The sequence below is a fragment of the Melanerpes formicivorus genome, unplaced genomic scaffold (assembly GCF_026170545.1).
Source record: "Melanerpes formicivorus ecotype bairdi unplaced genomic scaffold, bMelFor1.0.p_v2 SCAF_2, whole genome shotgun sequence".
In the NCBI taxonomy this organism is placed as follows: Eukaryota; Metazoa; Chordata; class Aves; order Piciformes; family Picidae; genus Melanerpes; species Melanerpes formicivorus.
Genome location: NW_027142354.1, coordinates 25096193 through 25104649, shown reverse-complemented (window position 1 = coordinate 25104649; position 8457 = coordinate 25096193). Strand labels below are relative to the sequence as shown.

At 54.8% G+C, this 8457-nt stretch overlaps 1 long non-coding RNA gene across 1 annotated transcript; it reads right to left on the bottom strand.

Moving 5' to 3' along the window:
- Positions 1-525: 525 nt before the first annotated feature.
- Positions 526-7713, bottom strand: LOC137448713 (uncharacterized). The gene is made up of 3 exons (XR_010989206.1): positions 7229-7713; positions 5740-5877; positions 526-4147 (listed from the first exon to the last, which is right to left on the bottom strand). It is a non-coding gene; the product is annotated as an uncharacterized lncRNA (long non-coding RNA).
- Between the last annotated feature and the right edge of the window lie 744 nt (positions 7714-8457).

Sequence of the window (8457 nt, the reverse complement as noted above, 5' to 3'; positions counted from 1 at the left end):
TCCCTGACTGCTGGATGTGACCCAGGATTTATGAGCTTGAGCTCCATCCCTTGCAGTCAGGGCAATTCCCAGGCTCATGTGTGTGACAACGCCAGCGGTGAGCAGTGTGAGCAATCTGGCAGTGTAGGCCTAGAGCCTGACATGGTGGTAGGTCATGCTCAGCATAAGTGCAGAGCCAGCTAGCAGTGTAGCAAAACAGTGCTGCGCCTGCAGCATGTAACTAAAACAAGGCACTGGTAGCTATAAGCACAGAAAGTTATCCTGGGACAACAGAACATGCACCTGCATCAACAAACCTCCTGTGTCGTTAGTAGTTGGACCAATAATCCGTAATAGTGCGATGTGTGGTCACTCATAGGGAACCAATGAAGCCATGCCAACAAGGCACTCTGAGTTTATATAAGTTGTACAAGTTCCCTTGATACACACTTCTGCCTTTCCTTTCTCTTATTCTTCTACGCTTTACTTTACTGTGCTATACTCGCACCATAGGCCTGCGACACTGGAACAATAAAGGAACAATACTCGATCATATTGGTCAGCTGTATTGACTCCAATCTCTGTCGTCCCATTACATGTGTCTGTCACTTTAATAAGTGTGGTTTGGGGTCTCACAGGCCTATTTTTCCATCCTGGTGGTCACTTCGGGTCCTGAGGGTCTATTCTGGGGTCTTGAGGAGCAATTCTGGGACATGGGAGCCTACTTTTGGGTCTTGGGGAGCATTCTGAGGCCACAGGAGAGAGATTTTTGGGACCTAGGAGCCACTTTGGGGTCGTGGTGAAGGCACATTATGCCCAGATACTGAATCTTGTCCCAGCATGTGGACAAGTTCCCCCTCCTCCAGGAGGAAGACAAAAGCCAAGGCATTAGCCAGGCCAGCACGCACCCAGCGCATGCAGTGCTCATGCTGACACCAAGTATGGGACCTTGACCGACTGGACAGATGGGCAGAGTGCAACATGATGGCATTCAACAAGTCCAAGTGCTGGGTGCTGCACTTTGGCCACAACAACCCCATGCAGAGCTACAGGCTGGGGTCAGAGTGGCTGAGAGCAGTCAGGCAGAAAGGGACCTGGGGGTACTGATTGACAGGCAGCTGAACATGAGCCAGCACTGTGCCCAGGGGCCAAGAAGGCCAATGGCATCCTGGCCTGCATCAGGAACAGTGTGACCAGGAGGAGCAGGGAAGTCATTGTGGCCCTGGACTCAGCACTGGTTAGGCCACACCTTGAGTCCTGTGTCCAGTCCTGGGCCCCTCAGTTTAAGAAGGACATTGAGAATCTTGAATGTGTCCAGAGAAGGGCAACGAGGCTGGGGAGAGGTTTGGAGCACAGCCCTCCCTGTGAGGAGAGGCTGAGTGAGCCGGGGTTGTTTAGCCTGGAGAAGAGGAGGCTCAGGGGAGACCTTCTTGCTGTCTACAAATACCTGAAGGGAGGTTGTAGCCAGAAGGGGATTGGTCTCTTCTCCCAGGCAACCAGCACCAGAACAAGAGGACACAGTTGAAAGCTGCGCCAGGGGAGGTTTAGGCTGGGGTTGAGGAGAAAGTTCTTCAGATAGAGTTGTTGGCCATTGGAATGTGCTGCCCAGGGAGGTGGTGGAGTCACCATCCCTGGAGGTGTTCAAGAGGGGTTGGACATGGTACTTGGTGCCATGGTTTAGTAGGCATGTGACAGGTTGGACTTGATGATCTTTGAGGTCTTTTCCGACCTTGTTGATTCTATGATTCTAAGAAGATGAGAAGCAGGGGTGCAGGCTTTTTCTTCCTGCCCCCCAAGAAATAGTGCCAGGGAGAGGGTCTAGAGCAGATTGCTACCATGGGGCAATGATCTCCACAGCCAGCTCATGGACACCATAGACTAGGAGTTCTCAGTAGGGCTAAGGAGAAGTTGTCCTGCAAGTGGTGACCACACTCCCCAGGGTGACACAGCTGCAGGGCCTTGCAAAGGAAGCTCCCAGTTGTTTCCCTCTGCCAGTACTGCCTGCAGCTGGCCACAATGGCCAGAGAGGCCCCTGAGGTGAGGGCCTCCTGTGCACTTGGATGGGCACCATGAGGGGATCTCAGCCCAAGGAGAGCCCCTCTGGGAGCCCCCCTCTCCCCAGGTGAGATGTGGGGCTGTGCCCCAGGGCTGTCACCTGGGTGTGCAAGGTGCTCTGTGACATCACAGAGCCCTGCTGTGCTGCAGGGGAGACGCAGAGCTGTGGCAAGGGCACTGCTCCAGTACTACCAGCAGCAGCAGCAGTGGCAGCTGCATTGGTAGTGAGCACAACATGGGGAAGGCTCAACAGGCCATGTCACTCACCCTTCTCCTGCTCCTGGTGGCCCTGCCAGGCTGGGAGGTTGAGGCTGTGCCTTGGCAAAGGCAGGGATCAGGTAGGTGGGCAGGTGACTGCTGTTCATCCAAGTCCCCTGGCATTAGCTACCCTGCAGATCTGAAGTGTCTTGAAAGTTCTCCTGGGAGCTTCCCTGTTGTGCTTGTCCACAGCCAGGGCTGCAGGTGATAGAGACCCAGTGTCACAGCTGGCTTCTGGGGCTGACACTCAAAGAGGTGTTGGGGGGCTGATGGCTTTTTTTATTTTTTGGCTGTCAGTTCAAAACCCAAATGTGAGTGAGGTGTCTCTTGTGAGCGGGAGAACATCACCCTGCTGTCTGTGTGCTGTGCCAGTGTGATCCCCTCAGGGTCCTGCTGTTGGCTTCGGACAGTGTATGTCACAGGCTCTGAGGGGAGTTTCTGCTGTTTGGTTGCAGATGCAGGTGTGGGGAGAGAATCTGCAGCTCCTCAGCTGGATCCTGTGCCAGAGCCCACCTGGCATCCCAGGGGTGAGTGGTCCCTCTTGACTGCCCTGGCACAGCGAGCGCTCACCTTCAACATCCTCCTTGTGACAAAGCTAACTTGGGACTTTCCCTTCAGGCCCTCAGAGAGCCAAGCACATGGCTGCAAAAGGAAAATCCTACCAACACACTTCAGAACTCCTAAAGGCAATCCTGAAGGACCTGGAGGGATCAGCCCATGGTGAGCTGCTTGAGCTCTCTGACTCCAGCTGTGTTTTAGAGAACTTGCTGTGCTTTTAGAATACATAGAATAGAATACGTAGAATAAACCAGGTTGGAAGAGACCTTCAAGATCATCACGTCCAACCCATCAACCAATCCAACCCACCTAAACAACTAACCCATGGCACCAAGCACCCCATCGAGTCTCCTCCTGAACACCTCCAATGATGGTGACTCCACCACCTCCCCAGGCAGCCCATTCCAATGGGCAATCATTCTCTCTGTATAGAACTTCTTCCTAACATCCAACCTAAACCTCCCCTGGTGCAGGGGGCACTCTGGGCTCTTCATTGCCACTTGGGAAAGTGCCCAGCACATGGTGCAAGCCCTGGCATCTCAGACCAGCCTGTGCATCTCTTACCCTTCCCATGTGATGGAGCTACCATGATGGGAAGTGCTTCTCCAAAGGGCTCCTTCCTCAGCCTCTTCCTGTCCTCTCTGTGGGCAGTAATTTATCTCCATCTTGCAGCTGGCCAAAAGCACCAAGTGGGATGGGATCAAATCACAGGCAACCTCCTGGTCTCTCAGCAAGTCAGGAGTCTCCTGGTAAACTGGGCAGTGCCTCATGCTTCCATTTTCCTCCTTGAGTGGCACATTGTTTGGATCTAGTGAGTGGGTGACCCCCAAAGGCCTGGGCTTTGTTCCTAAGCCTCACTGTTGTGTTTTGATAAGTGCTGCTCCCTGAAGACAGCCTGTGCCTGCTGAGTGCCTTCTAGTGACACTGACAGACTCTCTCTCTACAGAGACGGTCCGTGAGACCAAGGAGAAAGAGGTGCTGCAGGAAGGAGGCCACAGACCCAAAGTGCCAGTCCCAGCCCGGGAAACAGGGGAAGGTAATTGCTGTCTTTTGGTAATCCAAGTCATCAATCTCCATTCCAGGGTGCCTTGCAGGCTCCCTCCTGCCCCTCTGCACATCATCGGAGAAGGCTCCCAGCAGCGCACAGGGCACACTGACACAGAATTGTTCCTCCAGATGAGGCTGGCAGGAAGAGCACAAACCCTGGGGATGCTTCAGATTTCCAGAAGTATTGCATAGAAGGCGTCATGGCCATCTTGGGCTCCATACTCTTTGGGATGCTGCTGTGCTGCGTGCTCTGTGTGTGGAAGAAGAGAAGAGAGTGAGTTGCTGGGAGGGTGCTGTGCCACACACCTGCATTAGATGGCTGCTATTGGCAGGCACAGATGGGGGATTTGGGAGGGCCCAGCTAGTTCCTGGGCAAACTCTGCTGAGGTTTCTGCTGCAGGGTGTTGGAACTGGTCTCTCAGTACCTGGGCTGTCTTTCCTGAAACCCCTTTTTACTGTGGAATGTTTGAGGTAAAAGTGGCCCTGCCTCAGCAAGAGCAGAGCCACTGACAGTGCCTGCCAAGTCCTGCCCAGCTTTAGGCCCCTGGGTCGGCCAGGCTCGGGTAGCCTTCATAGCACAGGCAGAGCAGGCAGATTGGGATGGTCAGGGCCAGGACGAGCCGTGGGCAGGTGAGCAGAGCCCAGGTGAGGGCTGCAGGCTGCCCTCTTTTCTGCACGGAGCTCTCTGTGCCCCAGCTCCCACGTGCAGCTGGCTGCCCTACCTGAGCTGTGGCAGGGCCTCAGCAGCCTCTTCTCCCTGCAGGCGCCGCTCTGCAGCTGTGTGAGCCCAGGGCACCAGCAGCAGCTGCCCCTCGCACCGGGATGGACAGGGCACGGCTTTGGGACGCATCCAGCCTGGGACACATCCGGAGACTCCTGACTGACCCTGGCTCCTCTTTGTCATTAATAAACACAGAACAGCAGCACAGTTGTCTGAGTCCTAACGGCAGCAAAGCCAGGAATTCCCCAACCCTGGCCCAGGCCTGTGTGACACACAGGGACATGGCTGGCCCACAGTGTCTGCAGTCGGGGAGCTGGGCAGGGGACCTGCTGACGGGCTGGGGGTGCCCAGCTTCCCTCAAGGGACCAGCCTGCTAAATTCTGAGCCACAGAGGAACAGGTCATCACCCCCCACCTACAGCACCGTGGGCTAAGCCCAAGTCCTGTTGGAGGAGATAGTGGAACACTGAAGAAAGGGACTCCTGATCAGGGTGTCCTTGATGGTTGAAACATCCTAGACAAATATGGGATAGGACTTTCCCTATGTGAGCACTCCCCAGGGGTCAGTGCAGTTGCTCCTTTACCATCCACCCTCAGGATGCCAGCAGGGTGACACTGTCCCTGGAGAATCACCTACATCCTCCTGCTTTTGTAATTCCCACCAATTGCTCTGCTGCACTGTGTTTATCAGCTGGAGCCATGGCCTCACACCTCTGCTGTTGATCCAGCACCAGTATTTCAACTGCAAAGGCAGCCTGGAACTGCACTGCAACCTGCTCCTTCAAGCTAGGAGCTAGAAAGGAGAGCAGAAACATTCTGCATCATCAAAGTTCTGCCTTTTCCTAAGGAGTAGACACAGCAAATTGAAAAACCAAGCTTCCAGACTGAGGAAATGATACCTTCTGCTGCTGTCATTTGTGGCCATTTCAGACTTACCAGAGCCAAAAACGACAAGGAAACAGAACTTAGGTTCCTTTCCCTGTCCCCTCTCCCCTTTCCCAGTAGGGAGAAAAAGGAATTAGGCAGGAGAAGAGGAAGAGGTAAAACAAGAATAGGCTTGCATCAAACTCTCCTGGGCTGGGCTTAAGCCAGCACATCATTTTAGATTGGCAGCCCACTAACCTTGTAAATCTGCAGGCTTCTCTCAGCAACTGAGAAGATTTTTCTGGACACAAGAGCATGAAGCACACAGAGAGCAGGGAATCCTTCACCACAAGAGTTGTTCACATCAGCTTCACTATCAGGAAGGAGACTGACAACCTGCAGAGGGGGAACATCCATACTGGCACATGCTTTGGGAAGAATTGACAGCACAGTCTTACAGTGCTGATGCTCTACACTGCCTAGCTAATTCCTGTTTGTCTCTCTCCCAATACAGAAACCCAGAGGGGAGGGAGGGGAGGGGAGGGGAGGGGAGGGGGACAAGAAGGAGCAGGACAGTTTTGCCCATTTCCTGGTTCTGAAATTTCCTGGCTGAGTTTTGCACTGTTTCCTTTGTGTTGGTGCCCATGGGGAAGCAGAGGAGCAGCCAGGAGAGCCAAGGTATCACTCAGGAACCTGACTGTGGTGAGGGGAGGAACCTGACTGTGGTGAGGGGAGGAACCTGCAGCTGAATTCACAAGGCAACATGGGCTTGCTGTTCTAAAGGTGGCAAGTCAAGCAGTATGTCCTCTCCAGTGCAGCCAACATTCATGGGAGGAGACAGATGGTAGCACCTTCCCCTTGCACCACCACACCAAATTGCCATGGCTCAGGTGAAGGAGGAAGCCTGGGGGAAGACTCAGGGCTCAGATTTCTTACTAGAGATGGAGGACTTCCAAGAGTGTCCAAAAGAGAACCTGTGGAAATTCCCCTCCCTTGCTGTGTGAGAATAGGCTGAGAGAGCTGAAACTCTTCAGCTGGGAGAGGGGAAGGTTGGGGGGACGTTTGTGTGGAAGGCACACTGTCCATGGGAGGGATGAAGATGAGGTAGCCAGGCTCTTCCCCAGAGCGTGCCCTGAGAGGATCAGAATTCACAGGCACAAACTAAAGCCCAGGATATTCCACCTGTAGCTGGGAAATCTTTTTCCCTGTTGGAGGGACAGATGCTCACACAAGTTGCCTGTGAGGCTGGGGAGTCTCTGTCCTTGCAGATACTCAAAACCCAAGGGGATCTCCTGCTGGGCAACCTGTTCTAAGGTGAGCCTGCTTGAGCAGAGGGCTTGGATCAGAAGACCTCCCGACCTCAGCCCCTCTGTCCAATTCTCTGCTTTGGTTTCACTCCCAAAGCCTCTGAGCCCAGCCCTGATGCCTACTGGAAAGGATGTTGGGACAAGGACTAATCCCAAACTGCTCCCTGAAGGTCCCTCACCAAGCAAACTGGCTCATGGCAGACATAGTCAGAGGAAAGCAAAGATCCTTTGATTGTGGCCATCAGCTGGGGGCAGCAGCCAGAGCGCTTCAGCCACCAGGCACAATGAATCAGCACATGCAAGGACAGGGCCAGCAAGCTCAGACCAAGGCACAGGGACAAGGAGAGGCAGAGTGTTGGTTCCCTCTCCCTGGGCTGCAACACTCATTGGAAACTGGCTATGGCCCGGAGGAGAGAGCTGCTGCTGGCAGTGCCACTCACCTGAGCTTCTTCAGCCTCTGGAACTTCCTGATCTTCCTCAGTCCTCATCCAACCCTTTTTCTTGTCCTCTTCTGCTGCTGGAGGTTCCTTTCCTCTGCACAGGTCTCCTCTTTTTCCTACTCTGCTTCGATTTCACTCCTAGAGCCTCTAAGCTCAGCCCTGACACCTGCTGGTAAGGAACCCGAACAAGGAACGACCCCAAAGTGCTCCAGTTTGGTTCCTGGCAGAACAGCCTCCCCCTGGGCCAGAGCCCTGCAGGCAGACTCAGGCCCTTGGGGCTCTCAGGAGCTGCAGCCCAGCAGTCACCACCACTCAGCCCATCACAGGGGCTCAGCACCGGCAGCCAGGGAGTCAGACAGCAGCCATCAGGGGCAGAGGCAAGACCAGACAGGACTTGGCTCCCCTCTCTCTGGGTAGCAGCATGCATGAGAAACTCCCTGCCCCCTCCCTGGGGCAGTCCTGGCTCAGGCGGGTGACAGTCCAGGCTGGGGTAGGGGGCACAGACCCTCCCCACTCCCCTCGCCCCCAAAAGCCTCCCTCAGGGAGCTGGGGGGGGAGGGGGGGGGGGGGGCAGTCCTGGCACAGCCATGGGGACTTGATGTGCTGCAGGGCCCACCCCTTGCCTGAGCACTGGCCTCTGATTGGCTCTGGGTGCTGTCACTCTGCCCCGGCTGAGGCTGTCTGATTGGCTGCTGGGCACCGGCCACAAAGAAGTGGAGGTTGAAGGAGTTCCCAAAGTCCCTGTGCCTCTCACCGCCTGGCTGCTGAGGCTGCGGCTGGGAGGGAGGGTGGCTGCTGGAATTGTGAGCTGAGCTGCCCTGCTGCTGCAGGAGGAAACATCTGGGTGCTGCTGAGGCCTTTCTCCTTGGTGGTGCTCCCTGTCTCAGAAGGTTGGGTGAAGCAGAAGTCAGACTCTCCGCAGAGAGGGTGGCCAGCAGAAATTCACGGAGGCTCTCCTCCTGCTCTGCTGTGCCTTAGGGAGGCTGCAGCTGGAGTCCTGGTCCTGGCTCCAGCTCTGGGCTCTCCAGATCAAAGGAGACAGTAAACTGCTGGAGAGAGGAGAGGGGAGGCTTTGAAGATGCTGAAGGGCCTGGAGCATCTCTGTGAGGAGCAAAGGCTGAGAGCCCTGGTGATTTAGAGAAAGACACAAGAGACTCATTAAGTTTCTTGTATTATGCTTCTGTTTAGGTGCCTGAAACAGGTAGAATAATTTCAAAAGACCTGTGTAC